Raw genomic sequence first — 21,170 nt, 5'->3', positions numbered from 1 at the left:
GAAATGGGCACGTTTTATGCTCAACTGCATCAACATAGTTGTGTTACCTTTTCATGTCTGTAACCAAAATGCATGACAAGAACAACTTAAATGAAGAAACATTTATTTTGGCTCCTGGTTTCAGAAGGTTCAGTCTAAGATTGGCTGGCTCAATTGCTTTGGGTGTGTGGCAAAGCATAACATTATTGTGGAAGGGAAGAGGGGAAGATAGTTGCTCAGTTCATGGAAGCCAGGAAACAGAAAGGAGGGAGAGCAGGTAGGGATGAGATGTAGCCCTTTATATCTTGGGCATGCCCCCCAGTGATTTAATTCTTCCAGCCATGTCCCAATTGCCTATAGTTTCTACCTTCTCCCAGTAGTCTATTCAAATTGCTAATGCATCAAATGGATTAACCCACTGAAGAGGTCGGAGCCCCCATGATCCAATCACTTTCCCAAAACCCCACCTCTGAACATTGCTACACTGGGGACCAAGCCTTCAACACATGAACTTTTAGGGGACATTACAGATCCAAATAATAAGAAATACAGATTCTTCTGGTTCTTGAGGTACATTTTTGGGGTGACTAAATAACTGGATCCTCAAAGTACACCCTATAATATCTGGATTATTAAAACTGCCTCTTGGCATGGATGGAATTAGGCAACACTCATATCACATCCTACCATGGAACTCTCTCCCTGATGTCTGGCTGGGCTTTTAAGGGGGTTGAGCCAGTCAGCAAGCAAGGCAGCTTAAGGAAAGAAAACATGGAGCAACTCCACATAATTGAATTTGCCAGTTACAAGAACAGTCCACATTTGGGTCAGGCCCTTCCATCTGACTGATACAAGGCTGGATGGTACAAGGATCGGTATAGACAAGAATTAATAGAAAGTGTCATTGCCTTATGTGATATGATAAAATCCAGCCATGCATTGCATTGTGCTGAAATACTTTTGAAATGACTGTAATTAATTTGGTTTGGGCAGTAGCCAAATAAACAATCAAAAAACAAACTGTGTAAAACTCCTCTAGCTAAATTTGATTTTGTTAACATTTATTTGTGAGGTAGAAATAGATTTACTGGGTTTGACTCATGAATTACATCGTCTTAGAGTTTCTCTTTCTTTCCTCTGCAGTTATAGTGACTGAATACATAACACACACACACACACACACACACACACACACAACAATATGCTTCTTCTGAGCTCTTTTTGTTAATTGGAGTATTCATCTACATAATTCCCTTTGTGTGCACCTGCTTTGTGACAATCAAATAAGATAAGGCTGGGGAGTGGTCATATATATAAGAGAAGAAAACCAAGAAGAAGAAAAGGAGTGAATATATAGGAATCTATAAAGACCTGAGAATCGTTCCATGTCTCTTCATAAAAATACACAGAGAAGGGGAGGAGATGGGATGGTAACTATTATTATGCAAACAAAAGGGATCTTATCATCTAACTTATTTTAGCATTCAAATTATCTAATAAAAGCAACTAGCATGACTTCAAAAGGATTATTTATCATTTTTTATTATTATTTATTATTTTTATTATTTATTATTATTGACCAGTTAGTATATTTTTCCCAGAGAGTTTTTATTGATATTCATTCCCTAATAGTACCTGAACTCAACAAACTCTCCCTTGGTTTCCAGGTCAAAAGACATAATAGATGGGGCCTATATGGTTGGTCTTTCTAGAAGCCTCAGAGGTTTCCAGTAGCAGGATGGGCTCTTTTCTCTGCCATGGACACTATTCATTAAGAACCTTCTTGGTACATGCTACTGTGACAAGGGGCGGGATTCACAAAATTATTGAATTTAATTTATTGTTTTGAAAACTAATGTAATAATTAGACAAATTTGTGGGGTACATGACAATATTTCAACACATGTATAGAATGTGTACTGATCAAATCAGAGTAATGATCCCTTCTATCTCTTTGTTATTTCTTTATATTTGGAGACTTCATGCTACTCTGTTCTAGTTCTTCATAAAAAACACAATTGGTTATTATGAATAGTCACCCCACTGTGCTGCACAACACTACAGCCTATTCCTTCTCTCTGACTTTGTTTTAATTTAATCTTTTCAATGGCCCTGAAAGGTAGGTAGGATTTCTGTTAGCACTTGTTTCTGTAACTTCATGTCCTAAATTGTTAAAAGGCAACAAAAGCACAGCTGTTGTTTTTAGTTCTCGCTAAAAACAGTGATTGCAATTATGACTGGAAAGATAATTAAATAATTTGTGCCTGTGATAAAAACATAGAAAACTTCAGTTGGAAAAGTTGGTTGAACTTCATGATAGCAAAAAATTCTCTCTACTGCTGGCCTTGAAGAAGAAGCTGCTCTGAGTTTTACTGTTGCAAGAAAAAGAAACTCTACCAGCAACCATATAAACTTGGAAAAGGACCTCCATACTTGAGGGCCAACCCTGGCCAATACCTTCATTGCAGCCTTATGAAACCATGAACAGAGAACCCAGCTAATCTGTCCCCAGTTGGCTGACCCATGAGAAATGTGAGATAATTAACAAATGTTGTTTTAAACCACTAAATTTATGACAATTTGTTACAAGTGTTAAAAAAAAACTTGTATGAAGTTCATGAGTCTCACTCTTCCTCTTAAAAAGTGGAAATGCCAACTAATGACTCCTCAACAACTCACAAAGATTCAGCAGTTTGGTTATTTTGGCATTATTTAGGTAGTGACTAAGAACTTGGCGTCTGGTATGAAAATCTAATTCTGGGACCAACCCTGCCAATTACTAGCTATTTGACTTTAGGGAAGTCACCAGAGCTTTCCGAACCTGGTTTTCCACCTGAGATGCCATTTTCCATGCCTGTTTTGCTGTTGTCATTTAACAATTGAAGACATGGCATTACCAAGAGTTTGAAATGTTTACACAGATTAAACAGGATCTAGTTGGTGGTGATCCACATACTGAATTCTTCAGACTGGGGTTTCAATGAGGGAAAAGTTTTCATAAAACAAATTCCTAGGCTACTCATTCTTAGAGAAGGTAGAAATGGTAACGATTGGTGTAAAACTTATTTTAGAGCCTCTAAAGTTTTAGTTTGAAAGCTTCTGGAATCTAGCCCAGTATTTGCTGGCTGTATTTGATCCCTATTCTGTTGTCCAAAGACAAATAAATAAATCATTAAATGTTAGCAAGAGGAAGTAAGTGGCTCTTAGAAATCACAGTCCTGATGGATGTCAGAGTAAAGACCAGCATTTAAGTTCTCTGGGCCTTCATGCCCCCTGCTTCTTCAGCTGCATCATCCTGTTCCTCCTAGAATATCTTTTGATTTGTTGTGAGGCCCCCAGAAAATAATTTCCACACATGGTTTCTTTCTTTGTTATTTTGCCCAAGGCCTGTATTCTTTAACTTGATTACATCTTGTCTCACTGATAGGAAGTAATTTCAGCAAGTACTTAGCTTTAATAGTTGTCTCCCCATCATGGACTGCTAGCACCCACTCACAAATTCCACAGTGCAGTTCATCTCCATGATTTTTTTCACTCCCTGCTTGCTCCAAGATGTAGATGTGGCTTACATGCACTTTCAGTGGAAAAAGTAAAGGTAAGAAGAAAACACAAAGTGGAAAAAAAAATACTCGTACAGAATTTTTTAAAAAGTGAAGATTGGGTTTAGTGGATTTCATGGAAGGACAGTGTTATTCCCCCTACAAAATCCCACTCATCTTTCAAGACATAGCTTAGCTGACACCTCATCTAGGACTAATCCTCTGTCCTACTTCAGACAGACTTTAGCTCTTTTTCTAATCCTTTGTGCTTCCATTGCATTTTTTCTAGAACTCTCCTTTGGTATTTATTATGAATAGCCTTATAGTATTCTTCCCAACACAAAGACAGTACATTCTCAGAGAACGGAGACCAATTTTTATTTATCTTTGCATCATTCACCACCAGGGCAATGCTGGGCAGAGAAGAGGCACTCGATCACTGTTTGCTGAGTTGAATCTAAAATCAACTTTTTTAAACTTTGAAATTGACTGCAGCACACTTTTTGACAAAGCTCCTTTGGTGATTAATGAAACTGGTTGCATTTTTTGGATGTCGGAGGTGGGGGGATGGTTCATAGGCACCTTCTAGTTGTATATTTTTTACCAGAATCTCACATGCAGAAAGATGGTTGATGAAGGCTCTCTCGTTTTCAGTCTCCTCTATTTTTCACTCCATGGGGGGCAAAACATAGGTTGGTATATCAGTCAGGATTCAGCACAAGAAACAAACATCACTCAACATTTTCTAGGCCAGGCACGGTGGTGCACGCCTGTAATCCCAGCAGCTTGGGAGGCTGAGGCAGGAGGATTTAGAGTTCAAAGCAAACCTCAGCAACTTACCAAGGCCTGAAGCAACTTGGTGAGACCCTGTCTCTAAATAAAATATTAAAAAGTGTTGGAGATGTGGCTCAGTGGTTAAGTGCCCCTGAGTTCAATTCCTGGTACTAAAAAATAAAAACAAAACACAAAGAAATATCTCCTAATCAGAAATCACTTAATAGAAGGAATTCATACTTTAAATTATTTGAAGGGATAAAGTAGTGGGCTCCATTCTGAACATAGAAAACTTATTCCTAGGACATGATAGAACTGACCCATCTGAAGAACTGCTATTTCTAAGGCCACTTGTGGAGTCATCAAATTCAAGAAAATACTACTTTAGCCATGCTCCAGGAGTCAAAGCAGATGGAATCCAGAAGCAACCACTGCTACTCCTTGTACCATAACTGCCTCTTGGCTTCCACAGAGATAGTGACCGGATAATAGGACATGGACTTTGACCAGTGTGTCTGTTGCAACTTTTTATCAATACCAAGAAAATGAAAGAATGGACACAGGCCACCAGTTCAGAAAAAATGCACACATCTGAGACTGAGCTTGCCAGCAGAAAACAACTAAAATGGTGACAACATAGTCTATATTTCACTTCTGCCTTCAAAAATCCAAGCAAGTGCATCCAGCTGGAGAATAATATGTTTTGCATCCAGACTCCCAACTACCAGACAGACTTGGCAATGGAGTTTCTAGCTTTGCAAACTATATAGTATAAAAAGGTGCATCAAAAAGAGACTAGTGAGCTAATACACAATATGCCCACCAGCTAATTTTGGGATACTCTGCTGGCCTTGAATGACTATGGCACTAAGGAACTTTCTGTCCTATAGTCAGATAGACTTATTTTTCTGCAGACATCATTATACTAAATGTCAGTCATTGTCTGCCATGCTTACAGCCATGGATGTTCCATAGCTTTGTTGAAGGATTTCCTGAATATATGATATGTGATCAGGGGTGGGCCATGAGACCAATGGTGGCTTATATGAAGTCTGCCCAGGGAGATAAGTGGCTTGGATTGACTGATTTGAAAACAAAATGGAGCTAAACTGATAGAGTTATATCTTCAGGAATTTAGTATGGGAAACTTAAATTTTCAGGACAACTAAGCTGAAAAATCATCAGGGAGACTTGGGCCAGAAAGGCCTTTGTATAATATGTACAAGATTAAATTGTTATGAAATCAGATTGCTAGAGAGGTAAATGGAGCAACTATGCAGGGAGAAACAGATACTCCAAGCAGAAGACGTGGCAGCCCCTGAGTGAGCCCCAGAAAAAGTAGCTGTCACCATTCTTGGTGTCTTTGGAGGTCAGTTCCACTCCAGGGCTATATTCTCTTTATTTGTCTTGGGAGTAACTTGAGTGGCAAAAAAATCTCTGAATAAAACCAGTCCACAATGAAAAATGGATGGGAAATTCACTTCCTCCCATGGGACATGTGACAAAGGTATGCTATGTTTGTCATCCTATTTGATCTTCCTGAGCAGCAAGTAAGAGTACATTTCCCATCCCTTCTTGGAGGGCCACTATAAGTTCTTACCATGGGGAATGAGAGCTGCTATGATATGTCATTTCCAGTCCAAGGAAGTTTAAAACGGTGCTCTCTTTTTCACCCACGTGGCTGGGGCTAAACTCTTTGATATCAAGGCATTGCACTATTGAAGTAGCCAGGATCTCTGAGTCTCTTGGAGGAAAGTTGCAAAGAGATCTACTTAAGCTTCACTAGGCTATAACATGACCTTTCTTGTGTTGCAGCACTGATTAAGGGCTAGGGATAATTGTCCACTGCAACAGCTAATATTCATTATTCCAATTAACACAGACTGGCATCCTGGCTGAGGGGTCCACAGTGCTTCTTACTGTGTAACAGTGTCCCTTCAGCATAGTGTTAGGGATGCTGTTGTTCATATCACATTGGGACCTGAAGGTTCTCTGTCAGCTTCCAGGAATATACTTAATCTGATTTAGATGTGGTAGGACTTAGTAGCAGAAATTTGGAGAACTGTTTTTTTTTTTTTTTTGATGGGATACCTCAGGAAGATATTCCCTCATGCCTTTATGAAAAATAGTTACGACATAGAAACTTTAAAGTCTCTTGTATATAAGAGAAAATATTTCCCCCTTCCAGAAGAAACTGCTTCTACCTAAGAGTCAAGGAGAAAGGACTATGGTCTCCTTTGCTGATGTCAGTGGCAGAAATTCTATGTAACTCAGTGAATAACTGAGTGATGAAACCTCTAGAAGGAAGGGGCCTTGACTGTGTTGTTTGCCACTGTGTCTCTGGAGCCAAGAATAATGCCCATTGCAGGTGTTCAAAAATTTGTTACATCTCAATGACATGAGATGAAGTTAACCTTTCACATCTTTGGTTAGGACCATTATTTGACTTTAAATTCACTTACGGGGCTGGAGGTGTAGCTTTAGTGTACAGCACTTATCTAGCATGTCCTGGCTTTAATCCTCAATTTTGACCACAAAAGTAATCAAAGCATTTTAAAGGGCTTTCAGTTAGCCAAGAAATATAAATTGATCCCATGAGCAAATCCAGGAATTCATAAAAAACTCATCAGAATGATACCCAAGTAATTATTATAGGCAACATCAGTAGACATGGGGGATCTGGCTCCCTCAGCAGTTTCTCTGATTTGCTATGTGAACTTGGGCAAATGATTTCATTCAGCCTCAATTTCTTCATTTACAAATGGAGATATGAATCTCAGTCTTGTATGCCCCAGAGAGTTGTGAAGCTCAAATAACTCAACAAACAGGAAAGAGTTTAACAAACTCTAAAGTGTGTGTGTGTGTATGTGTGTGTGTGTGTGTGTGTGAGAGAGAGAGAGAGAGAGAGTATAATGCATATACATATATATACCTATGTATATTTGTATGTACATGTAAAATAAGTCATTGCCAGTCACATGTTTGAAGCAGACTATAAAATCTTAATCATCCTCCAGTATTTATATGTTTATATTATCCCCTTTAGACATTGTTCTAATCAGATGTTTCACTGCTGTGACCAAAAGACCAGACAAGAACACTTTTAGAGGACAAAACGTTTAGTTGGGGGCTCACAGTTTTAGAGGTCTCAGTCTACAGACAGCCACCTCCATTGCTCTGGGCCAGAGAAGAGGCAGAACATCTTGGAGGAAAAGTGTGGTGGAGGAAGGCAGCTTGGGACATTTCACCAGGAAGCTCCACTCACTAGAGACAAGATATAAACTCCAAAAGCGGACCCCCCATGAACCATTTTCTCCAACCACACCCTACCTGCCTAAAGTTACCACCCAGTTAATCCCTACTAGAGATTAATGCACTGATTAGGTTAAGGCTTTCATAACCTAATCATTTTACCTCTAAACTTTCTTGCATTGTCTCACACATGACATTTGGGTGACACCTCATAGCTAAACCATAATAGGCATATATTCCCAAATTCTGTTCAGTGCAGGAGAAATTTACTGTGCTGTTTGTATAATTGTTGACATAAGAAGAAGATAAAGAGGTATAATTAACTTGCATATCTCAGGAAAACCAGTGAAAGATCCAGATGACCAAATCCATAATGGAGAAGCTTGTTTGAATTATGCATATCTCTTATCATCCAGGGTAAATAAAACTTGTCTAAGTAGCCCAGGGAGCAGAACTACCATCAGATATCTGGGTAGTGTTTGGACTATATAATGCAAGTATACTTACAGGTTGCCTCACTCTGCAAAATAGTTGATTACCTATGCAGACATTCTCTCACTTTAAGTGCAAGAGATACTCAACAATTTATTCACTCATTCACAATCCAGAAGCACTTCTCCTATAATTTGATAAAGCAAAAACTTATTTTTAAAGGGAATGTTTACTCTGTGATACTTTTAGTCAGACAATTCCATCTATTGAGTGTTTTTTGTTGTATAGGCCCTGCTTGAAGCAGTGAGGTCCATGGTGATATTTAACAGATGGGTCCTATTTTTCAGGTCACCACCAGTTAAACTGGGATTAATCAGGGAAAGTGTCCCAGAAGAGAAGAACCATTAGTTTTACATTGCTGCATTAAAAATTGACACAACCATGGTGACTTAAAAATCATACATATTTCTTTTTTTCCACATTTTCATTAGTGCAATATACTTATACATATTGATTGGATTTGTTGTTACATATTCATACATGCACATAAAATAATTTCATAATTTAGCCAATATCACTCCCCAGCAATTCCTACTTTTCTCCCCACCTCCCACCCTTTGGTCCCTTTCCTCCTCTGATCTCCTTTTGATTTTTAGGAGATCCAAACCCACCTTTGTTTTATCTTTTTTCCTCTCTAACTTCTGCATATGAGAGAAACCATCCCACTCTTGACCTTCTGAGTTTTACTTATTTCACTTAACATGATGATCTCTGGTTCTATTCATTTTCCAGCAAATGCCATAATTTCATTTTTCATATCTGTTTCTTAGCTCACAGTTCTGTAGGACATACATCAGATGACTTCTATGCTCAGAATGTCATAAGGCTGAAATCAAAGTATCAGCTAGGCTGAATTGTCATCTGGAAAATCCACCAAAAAAAATCTGTTTCCAAATTCATTCAGCTCATTGGTTGAATTTAATTTATTGAGAGTTAGGACTGAAGTTTCTGTTTCCTCCTGGATGTCAGCCAGAGGTTACCTTCAGCTCCTAAGGTGGCCCACATTCCTTGTCATGTGGTCCCCTTCATCTTCAAAGCAATAATGGTTTGCCAAATCCTTCTCAACCTTTAAATCTCTGACTTCTTCTTCTGCAATCACTTAAAATAAACCCAGTTTTTAAAGGATTCACTTGGTCAGGTCAGCCCATCCAGAATAATCTTTCCTTACCATATATTGGAACATCATCTTGGGAGTGATCGCTTATTGTATTCCAAGCTTCTACTCACACTTAAGGGGATTGTGCAGGGTATTGCACACACCAGGAGACAGAAATCTTAGTGGCCCTGTTAGCATTTTGCTTACTACAAGTGGATGTCAAAATAGTCCTGGAGAGTGGCAATCTATAAATGCTACAGAACCATGTTGGACAGTTCAGCAAGGCACATTTTGCCTAGTCCCAGTATCCCATATTTGCTTCCTTTATTGTTTTCTATGACACTCTCTTCTTTGGATTACTGAATACTAAAGAAGATCAATTAGAAAAGTTAGTGTTTACATCTGGCCTTTGGGCCTCAAATGAGATCTAGCACAGGAGTGACTTTCTACATGGCAAATTGGAGCAGTACTTCTTGAATCAGTAGAATAAGTAAAGAAGATGGCTTTCATCAATGGGGGAGGGAATCAGACAACCTGTTAAGGGTCCAGATAGAAAATTAAAAGGTAGAGGAAAGAAAAATTTGCTTTGTTTTTGAGCTGGAACATCTTTCTTCTCCTGCTTTTAGACATCAGAGGCCCTCATTCTCAGGCTTTTGGACTCTGGAACGTATATTAGTGGTGGCATATAATGGGACTTTTTAGCTTCTGTAAATATGTGAATCAAATCCCATAGTATATCCTTTCATATATATAGTCATTTATCTAATATATGATTATCCAGGCCTCAGTTTCCTCTTCTATAAAAAGGAGATGATCACGTTCAACCATAAGAATGGGATCCTGATTGGAATGGGTTGTTCACTCCATGTATGTATAATATGTTAAATACACTCTACTGTCATGTATATCTACAAAACAAAAATAAATTTTAAAAAGCAGGGGGTAATATCAATGCTAAATGAAGTATTCTAGTGACAACTCTTATTTTTCCACAATTCTAAGTTTCTTGATAGCAGAAACAATATATTAAGGAATCACAGGCCAGTCTGATACATTTGTTTTGACACTGGCATTTTGATAAAATGTCACCAGAAAATCCCCATGTCTAAATGAGACTATGAAAACATTCTCACTGAGAATTGTGCATCCATATCACCCTCATTTCCTTTCACAGTGCTTCACGTATAACAGGAACTTCACTGATATTTGTAAGTGGTAGAAATGATGAATTGGTTTATATATTTTCTTCATGTAAATTGTATATTAATTGAGGGCAGATAATTTTTTTCTTGTTATCAATATTCCACGTGTTTTGTTCTTTCAGAAGGAAATATTAATTTTATCATGATTTTTTTCAAGGAGTAAGCAATATTTGGTCATGAACAATTCCTTCATTCATCCAAATTCTCAGATTTAGATAAAACCCGAGGGAAGATTGAATTTGGGCATTCCAGTAAGAAGATTAGCTTTTTAATGTTTAAGAACCATCAGGGAAAAAGAGATTCCATAACCTTCCCCAGGAACTTGCTTCAGAGTTAGATTATATAGAAGGAAGACAATAAGGATTATTAAAATCCCTCATGCTCTACATAAATCTATTTCCAAGTGCTAATAGGGTTCTCAGGAAGTCAGACACTTCTCGCCTTCTTCTTGCAAGTGTACATGCACGTGTATGTGTATGTGTGTGTGTGTGTGTGTGTGTGTGTGTGTGTGTGTGTGATGTGTTTTTACAAGGCAGGAGAACAGGTTGTTTGCTCTGCCTAAGGTAGTGAAGGAAATGGGTTTCCTCAGAGAACCTAAATTAAAGATCTCCTATAGCAGAGTAGTTAATGAATAGACATTAGTCTTTCAAAAAGATAGATTCTGTTACAGATTCAAGCTCCACTGTCTGATTTTGAAAGTTCTTTAACCACCGAGAGCCTCAGTTACCTCATCTAGAAAATAGCATGGAGGGATGGTCATTAAGATTAAATGAGAAGGCTGGGGATGTGGCTCAAGCGATAGCACGCTCGCCTGGCATGTGTGAGGCACTGGGTTCGATCCTCAGCACCACATAAAAATAAAATAAAGATGTTGTGTCCACCGAAAACTAAAAAATAAATATTAAAAAAATTCTCTCTCAAAAAAAAAAAAAGATTAAATGAGAGAATTCACTTAAAAATCTTAGCACATGTTTAACATGTAATATAATGCCAGCCATTTATATCATAAGTAGAATTCTTTTTTAGCAAGAATGTTTTAATACTTAACTTGGCATAATGGTCATCATGGCAAATTAACAACATAGCATTACTTTACTGAAAAAAGAAAGAATATTCCTGTGAGAACCACAAAGGATCTCCAAGATTCTCTTTTATTTATCTTTTATTGAAATATTATTATCATTCTGTCTAAGAATCTCCAAGCACTGTACCAGACACTTTTGGCTACAGAAATGGATCAGACACAGATCCTGCATGGTCTAGGAGAGAAGATGTTAAGTGCATAAAACTAACTACACCTGAGGGACAAATGCAATAAAAGGCTGCAAGAGACACAGGTAAAGCATAAGAGAATTTGGAAAAGGGATCACTTTTAGATCTTCCTGTGATGTCCCCTTGTCTACCTCTAAGTCACAAAGTAGCAGAGAACATCAGAGGTTCACTTTCTCAAACATCTTTCCTTCAAGTCTTGACCTCTGTCTATTTCCTGCTATGTAAAATAGACATGATACTCAAACCTGTCCCATAAGGTGGTGAGACAGATTAACTCTCTTCAGACATGGTGTGTCCTTGATCAAGGGAAAGTATTGCAATGCTTTTTACTGAAACTCCTCAGGCTCAACTTACTATGAAGTCATTTCAGAAGATAGGTGCATCCAGGTACTTTGTGGAGGCTTCAGATTTTGTCCATTTAAAGTGGAGTGAATCACTGTACTGGCATAACTATCATCTTCTCCTTCTAGTGTGCCTTAGTTTGGGAAATCGACAAAGATATCAATAGCACTCTACTTCACCCTGATCTTTTGGCAACCCAACTGCCCTAAAATTTCAGATGAGGCTTTTACATGCATATAAAAACTATGAAAATCATGTGTAATCATATTAATCATTCATATGATGTTTTCAACTGTACCTACAGAAGAAAGAAAATAGTAATGTATGTTTTGCCCCCCCCCAGAGGTTGCTGGGGCATACTCTGGGGTCAGCAAGGCAAATCCTTTGGGGATAACATAGTTGTTATTCTCTTATCTCTCTGAAAATGGAGAATACATCTAATAATTATTTATGCTTCAAACATCATAATTCATATGTTCTGATATCTCCTCAAGCTTCTTAAAATAGGATTTTATTGGTGTGCCCATTGGTAATTGTTTATGAGGCAGAAATATACTAATTAGTTGGTATTATTAGTTCAATTCTCCAGAACATTGGCCAATGTTGACACTAAATAAGATGGTTCTTTGCTGTGAGTTTCATGATTTTGCTGCAACTGTACTGATTTTTAGCAATGAGAAATCATAACCTTAATAAGTTACATCTGAAACATATTTTGGGGGTCTGGATGGGGGATTTCTGCAGAGGTGGAGGAAAGTGCAGACTATAAATGAAAGAGACTCTGGACGAAAAGGCATTCATTATTTCTGAAGTCCAAAGGTTAAATGTTTCTTTTTTAAAAAACTTATTTGTTGCTAGTTGTTTTTCTTTTTTAAAATTTTTAAATTATTTTTTATTTGTTTTAGTTATACATGACAGTAGAATGTACTTATATATTTTGATATATCATACATAGATGGGATATAATTTCTCATTTTTCTGAGTTTACATAATGTGGAATCACATTGGTCATACAGTCACATACATACATGCAGTAATAATGTCTGTTTCATTCTACTATCTTTCTTATCCCCACATTCCCTGCCTTCCCCTCCTTTCACTTCCCTCTACCTAATCTAAGGTAATGCTATTTTTTTGCCTTTATACATGTAATTTTTCGTTTTTGTTTTTGTTTTTTGCATTACAATTCTTTTTTTAAGAGAGAGAAAATTTTAATATTTATTTATTTATTTATTTTTAGTTATCGGTGGACACAACATCTTTGTTTGTATGTGGTGCTGAGGATCGAACCTGGGCCGCACGCATGCCAGGCGAGCGCGCTACCGCTTGAGCCACATCCCCAGCCCCATTACAATTCTTAATACACATATATGCTACAATTTTTATATCTCTGTTTGTATATAAATGGTTTCTTGCAGTAATGCTATAACACTATGCCACAGAAAACAATTGGTAAAGGCTTCAGAAGTGTTGGCCAAGGGGCTAGCGATGTAGCTCAGTGGTAGAATGTTCACCTATTCCTGCCCAAGGTCCTGATTCAGTTCCCAATACCATAAAAACTATTGATTAAGTTCAGCTTAATTCCCCCCACCTAACATTGCTTGAATACACTCACGTTTACATCTTCTTGTGATATATGATGTGGGACAGATGCCAGTATTGCTTCTAGAATCATCTTGAACAACATGAGAAATCAAGAAACTGTGGTAATAGCCCTGGCTGGTTATATAACTGTAAAAGGCAATTAAACTTTGAAAAACTAAACAACAGAACCAGACTAAAGTTTTCTTATGAACTGTCTCATGGTGATATTATTGATTTGTAACTCAATCCTTAGTAATATATAAACACACACATATTTATGTGTATCTAATAGAATCATCCTGAAATAGGTGTTAGTAACTTTTCCTTCAATCCTCCCACTTTTTTCTGTGAAGTCTGTACCTTTTCACATGCTAATAATTTTTTCATACTTTTTTCTCACCACTAATAATCCTTTCACACTTTTTTCTCACAATGTCCTCCAAACACATTTGTGAGACAGGTAAAGGCTCCAGGTTTCAGAAAAGGAAACTGAAGGTCTGTAAGATTAAGCCACCTACCCAAAGTTACACAGCTACCACATGATCCCCATCCTCTGCCTAGTGAGAGAATGTTCTCTGCACTCTTCTGCCTGGATCTGTTTCATTACATAAGTGGGACTCCCCCAGTGGCCAATCAAACCTATTCGGGAGACATGTTTTATCCCTCCCCTGCCTTAAGCAGAACTAGCTCTGACTTTTCTGTTCACTGTCAGATAATGAAAACATATCATCACTTCAGCTAATAAACCACATTCCATTTCCAACAAAGAGTCCATCTCCACTTAGGAATTGAAACCTTTATCTTCATTCAAAGCTAAAGCTCCTCCATTTCCTCAACTAGGACCTACAGTGGGAAAAGTTCTGAACCTTGAACTTCTACTCCTCCCCACCAAGCTAACAGTAGTTTCTGACTTCTTCAAGGGTCATAGCAGGGACAGAGAAGAGAGTTAAGGAGACAAGAATGACCTTGCTCAATGAGTGCTGCAATGATAACCCAGCATTAGTGCTTTCTGAAATTAGCAGATGTTTCCAGTGGCTCTCACTCTCTGCGTTGCTTTGTGGGCTCCTCCTTTATATTCTTAATGTTAGAGCAAGATTAATAATCAAAGGCCAGCTTTGTAAAACCTCCTTAGTGTTGAGGTCTCAGCTGTAGCGGAGATAAAACTAATTTCATTGTAACATCCTGTTACATGTAGCTGATTTATGTTCTCATAATGTGACTAGGATCACAAGCTTTGGAGTTAATGAGACCTGACTTTGAATGCAGGTTCTGACATTGGAAAAGCTTTCCTAGCCTCTCTAAGTCTGTTTTTTTTTAAATGTATAAAATGCATATTATAATGCTTACTGCATATGCATTATAAAATTCTATAAATAAAATGATATATTAGTTGTCTGTCATAAAATAGACATTTGATAATTGGTGGTAGTAGCAGCCATTTTGTTATATAGGCAAATCTGACCCCAATAAACATTGCAGAGTAGATAGTTTTCTTTAGCATACTTCACCCTGTGCTGCCTCCTGGTACCCTAAAACCTGCAGGGTTCTTCACTTTTTTTTTGCTGTGCTTGAAATCCTTCACTAGGTTATCCCACCTAGGGCTACCAGGCATGCAAAAGGATTTTTTTCCAAGTTGTAATGATTAAAGGGGATGATACATTTAAGATGATTGCCTAGCATCTGACACTAGTAAGTGCTCAAGAAATTTGAATTGTTATTATTATTCTTTGTGTTATCATTATGATCTTTCCATGTCCCTGTTTTTTTTTTAAGTTCCTTATACCTACAGTCTCAACTCCTTCATTCTCAACAGTGACCAGATGTGGGAAGTTTCTTCTATAACAATTTGCTTGTGACTCTTCCAAATGACAGTGTATATTGGTTTAATTAGAATGCAGATTCTGAGAGGGAGGGAGGAATGGAGAGAAAGGGGAAGTACTGGGGACTGAAATGGAGCAAATTATATTCAATAAATTTGCTGAGTGTGGTGGTGCACACCTGTAATTCCAGTGGTTGGGGAGGCTGAGGCAGGAGGTTCGCAAGTTCAGAGCCAGCCTCAGCAAAAGTGAGGCCCTAAGTGACTCAGTGAGACTCTGCCTCTAAATAAAATACACAATAGGGCTGGGGATGTGGCTCAGTAGGTAAGTGCCCCTGAGTTCAATCCCTGGTACAACAACAACAACAACAAAAAAAAAAAAAACCATGATGTATTCTATACTTTTATAATTATGTCAAAATTAATCCTAAACTTACTTTGTGAAGAAATGTAGAAATATACATGATTGTTAAGGACCTTTTGCGGTAATTAAGTGAATTTGGATTTTATTCTGTAGCTAGGATGAATCCAATAAAAGGAAAAAGCAGGGAATAAAAACTCAATTTATATAATTCAATTGTGTGCATACTGAATTTTGGTAAATTAAATCTAACATAGAATCAGAACCCTATTGGGCAAGAAGCCCTTAGAATTGGGATGTAAATGTCTTTGTAGTAAAAATAAAATTGCCCTATAAATTAAAAAATAAAAAAGACATTCAACTGCAGAAATTTTTTGAGATACTGTGATGAGCAACAAAGGAACAAATAATAATAAACCTAGTTATTGGCCAAAAAATCCTAATGTTATGTGTAATTAAAAATAACCAATTAAAAAAAACCTGTAGGGCTGGTGTTGTGGCTCAGGAGTAGAGTGCTCACCTAGCACACGTAAGGCTTTGGGTTCATTCCCCAGCACCATATCAAAATAAATGAATAAATAAAATAAAGGTATTGTGTCCAACTACAACTAAAAAATAAATATTAAAAAAAAAACCCTGCAGGTTCTGTGCTAGGAGTGTAGCTCAGGGCTACAGTGCTTGCTTTGCATGCATGAGGCCCTGGATTTAATCTCCAGCACAGCTGGAAAGAGAGAGAAAAAAAATAAGAACACAGGTTCTGAAATTATACCAGCTTGACTTCAAGTCACAGCTCTGTTCCTTAGTAGCTGTGTGACCTTGAATAAGTCACCCAAACTATTTGAAAATCTATTGTCTCATATGTAAAATGGGGACAACAATAGTGTGTATCTTGGAGGTTTTCTTCTGAGAATTAAACAAGACAAAGTATATAAAGCACTTGGCACAAGTCCTGGACCATAGTAAACACTCAGCAAATGTTATCTGTTCTTGTACTGCTGTTCCTATAACAATCAGTTAGCAACTACCCACCATGAGGTCCTTTATGTGCTACAACTACAGATGGAAAGATGAAAGGAAAAGACACAGTTCCAGAACTCACAGAATATACATTATACTGCAGGAGTTCTCAAATCTGCATATCGCCTAAGGGGCTTGAAAAACTCTTAATGCTGCATCCTCACAAATGAAATCAAAATCTCTTGGTGGCAACAGGCTTGGGACCTGAGCATCAGGATATTTTTGGGGTGGTTTCACCATGTAGCCAGAGTTGAGAACCACTGACCTAATGCAGAGTTTGACAAACATTCTCTTAAAAGGACCAGAGAGTAAATACTTTAGACTTTGTGGACCAGGTATTCTCTGCACTGATTGAAGTTCAAAAGCAGCTGCAGATAATACATAAGTGAATGATCAAGGCTGTGAGGCAATGCGACTTTATTTACAAAACAGGTGAACCAAAGTTTCCTGACTCCTAATAAAGAGGAGCAAAGTAAATCAAATATTACAAAATAGCATAGTGGATGCAATAATAGGTCTAGAAGAACATTCCGGAAGTGGTGAAATTTAAGCTGAGACTTGAAAGAGCTAGTCAGGAGAAGCAGCACAACGCAGGGGCAGGTGGAAGAAAGATCTTCCAAGGAGAAAAAAGTAACAGCACTAGCAGCAATAGCTGTTAAGTGAGCGTGGCGAGTTGATGGACCTGAAAATAGTTGGTATGACTCAAGTGTACAGTAGGTGTTGGGAGAGAGGTAGGAGATTACTCGGGACAGATAGGAACAAATATGCAGGAGCCAGACCATGACAAACTTTATATGTTGGGCTAAGGATTCTAAACTTTATCTTGAAGACCCTGGGAACAATGGCATTATAGAATCACGTTTTCAAAAGATTGTTCTGACAGGTAAGGATACTGATGGGGAGGGTAGTGCTGCAGACTGGTAGCAGCTGAATACAATTATAGTGATAGGTAAGAAATAATGAGAGGGAGCTGGGTGCAGTGGTGCATGCCTGTCATCCCAGCAGCTCAGGAGACTGAGGCAGGAGGATGGTGAGTTCAAAGTCAGCCTCAGCAAAATCGAGGCACTAGCAATTCAGTGAGACCTTGTGTCTAAATAAAATACAAAATGGGGCTGGGGAGGTGGCTCAGTGGTCAAGTGCCCCTGACTTCAATCCTCAGTACTCAAAATAAAAATGAGCATAGGAACCATTGCATTGATAAGAAGAAGGGGAGGAATCTAAAATGTACAAAGAAGTAGAGCAGACAGTAGGAGGTAGACTGATGGAACTGAGATGGTGCTGTCTGGGAGAATAATACATCAGGAAGCCATTTCTGGCTTGTGCAGCTGAAAACATTGGTGCTACTCCTTGAGATAAGGTGCACTGATGGAAAGACTGAGGAAGATAATGAGCATGGTGTCATACACGTGGAGTTTGCAATGCCAATGGAACATCATATGGATCTGGACACTTAGCAGTCTTAAACTTAGGAGGGAGATTTAGATGGATGAAAGAAATGGGAAGTTAACAGCATATAGATGGTTGTTAGAGCAGTGGTTTTTTATGAGTTCAGCCAAGCAGTATGGACAAAGAGAAGAAGGGATTTAAAAAATCATAATTCAGGGCTGGGGTTGTGCCTCAGTGGTAGAGCACCTGCCTGGCATGTGTGAGGCACCGGGTTCAATCCTCAGCACCACATGAAAATAAATAAGACAAAGGTATTATGACCATATACAACTAAAATAAAATTTTTTTAAAAATCATAATTCTGGGCTGGGGTTGTGGCTCAGTGGTAGAGCGCTTGCCTAGCACACTCGAGGCCCTGGGTTTGATCCTCAGCACCACATAAAAATAAATAAATAAAATAAAGGCATTGTGTCCAACTACAACTAAAAAATAAATTTTAAAAAATCATAATTCTGGGAATACATGGATATGGCTATCATTTATGGGGTATTTGTATGTGTGTCAGGAACTGTGCTGAGCTCTTTATACAGATCATCTAATTTCCACCCATCCTCTATAGTATATAATATTACTCAGTTTCCAGCTGAAGGAAAGTGATACCAGAACACAGAGCTGGGTTGACCCTACGGCTCTCTAACTCCAGAGAACATGCTGGTTAATGACTACACTTTCCTGCCTTCCATAGGAACTCAAGCATGACGAGTTTTCAGAGAGGAATTAGCCAGTTGGTTGCGATGGCACACACCTGTAATCCTAGCGGCTCAGGAGACAGGAGGATCACAGGTTCAAAGCCAGCCTCAGCAAAAGTGGGGCACTAAGCAACAGAGACCCTGTCTCTAAATAAAATCCAAAATAGGTCTGGGGATATGGCTCAGTGGTCGAGTGCCCCTGAGTTCAATCTCCAGTACCCCGGCCTCCAACAAAAAAAGAGAGAAAGAAAGAGGAATTAGCCAGTCTCCAATGCTTCAGAAGCTACATAAAGTGAAGATGAAAACATGTGTCATTTAAGATTTGTCAGGACCCAGTCTACAGTTCATCGGTGAGCAAATGAGAGGCGAGAAAGTAAGAAAATGCTTTCAAGGGTAGACAGTCCATCAAGACTTTGTATGTTCCAAACCATAACACCATCAGTGAGGGTGATTGTTTTTTTAGGATACTGCCGCACTGGGTAGAAGGGATTGACAATAGAGCAAGAGAAAAATGACACAAAGCTCATTTCTCTTGCAAAAATTCTATTGTTCTCTAAAATAAGCATTCTTTGGACTATTGTAAGATTTGGGGTTATTTCCAGATTTCTGAGAAAGTTGATTTTAACTAATATGGCTAGCATTCTTTTTTTTGTTTGTTTATTTGTTGTGTTGTTTGTTTATTTGTTTTATTTTTTGAGAGTAGATTTTTGGAATTCTTTATACTGCCATTCCTGCTAACATTGCCATACAATTTGTTTTTTAATATCAACTTTGTATCTTTTGATATTTTCAAATTTTCTTGTTATAATAACATTTTAACATTCTTTAGAATTTCCTACAAACCTGATTATGCATTTGTGAATACCCTAGGATTATATCACTTCTTTTATTCCTTTATTTTTCATGTCTTTATTAAAAATAATACAATGAAAAAAGATCTTGCCTGTGATGTGGAAGCGATGGATAATGTGTCATGAGAGAAAGTGTTCTATTTTATTTTGTTATTTGCTTTTAATATGGGAGATGCTTAAATATGTTGAAATGCTAAGTTGGAAGGAATCATAAAGAGACAAATCTTGAAGACAGAAGTGAGTGATGGGATGACTCGTGGTGACTCAAGGTCGCAGGAAAGTCAGGATGAGTGACCCTCAGAACATGAGACTGGCTTCATAGAGAATGATGGGCACTACTTCCATTGGGGAAAGAAATGCAGAAATGGAGGGAAAATTCTACTCATTGGTCTTTATTTTTGTCTGTACTAAAATGCACTGTTCTCCCACCTGCTCTCTATATGGGAAGTTAACTTACAGGAAACTTCTGAATGGATTTGGCCAATGGGAGGCACCAGTCTGAAGTGGGAGATGGAGAAGCAAGCAAGACCTGGGTATTAACTTCCCTGGGGCCTTTCTTAACAGTGTAGCTTCAGGTTCACTATTTCCCTTTATCAAAGGCTACAGCTCCAGTTGGTTAGCCATCTCTACACAGTTGCCCTCTGCAAGTTGTGATGACCACTTGCTTTCTTAGCCCTTTCAAAGCTGGGTATTTAACACACTCCACCTTTGCTGGCTCCAGGGTCTGCACTATATCATGGTAGCTTCCTGTAACTATGCTTTCCTTTATGTTCCCTTCATTAAACTCTAATTATCCAGTTTGGATAGAACATCTGATTCCAGCCAGGGCCCAGATGGATAGAGATGGCAAAATCATTTACTAAAAATGAGGGAGGTGGTTTGGGAAGATACTTTAAAGAGATTGGAGAAGGTTTGAAATAACTCAGGTGGGGAAGAGAAAAGGAAACTGACAAGGGACAAACGACAAGGACAGCATTGCCTGGCAGTGTTGAGATGGAGTTCTAGTCAAGTTTGGAAGCTGCTCTTACATAAGATCAGAAAGAGCAGTTGGTTGGCTTGATCCATGGTCAGAATTTTGCTAAAAGGTCAAATAATTGCTGGTAAAAATAGTTTAAATGCTGGCAGGTGAGAACATGACTGGAGAGAGAAGTCATAAAGTAAGCTGGTTGCTGAGACACTGGGGAAAATAGAGAAATAATGACTGAGTCTCTCCTTTACAGGTAAATAATCAAATAATCATTTGAAAACAGGCATTTAAAGAGTTCAAACCTAGCCAGGTGCAATGGCTTATGCCTGTAATCCCTGAGGCTCAAGAGGCCGAGGCAGGAGGCTTGCAAGTTGGAGGTCACCCTCAACAACTTAGTGAGATCCTGTCTTAAAATAAACAATAAAATATAAAAAGGGCTGTGGATGTAGTCCAGTGGTAAAATGTCTCTGGATTCAATCCCTGGTACCAAA

This window comes from Ictidomys tridecemlineatus, chromosome X (genome assembly GCF_052094955.1).
Source record: "Ictidomys tridecemlineatus isolate mIctTri1 chromosome X, mIctTri1.hap1, whole genome shotgun sequence".
In the NCBI taxonomy this organism is placed as follows: Eukaryota; Metazoa; Chordata; class Mammalia; order Rodentia; family Sciuridae; genus Ictidomys; species Ictidomys tridecemlineatus.
This window is presented reverse-complemented; position numbering follows the sequence as displayed.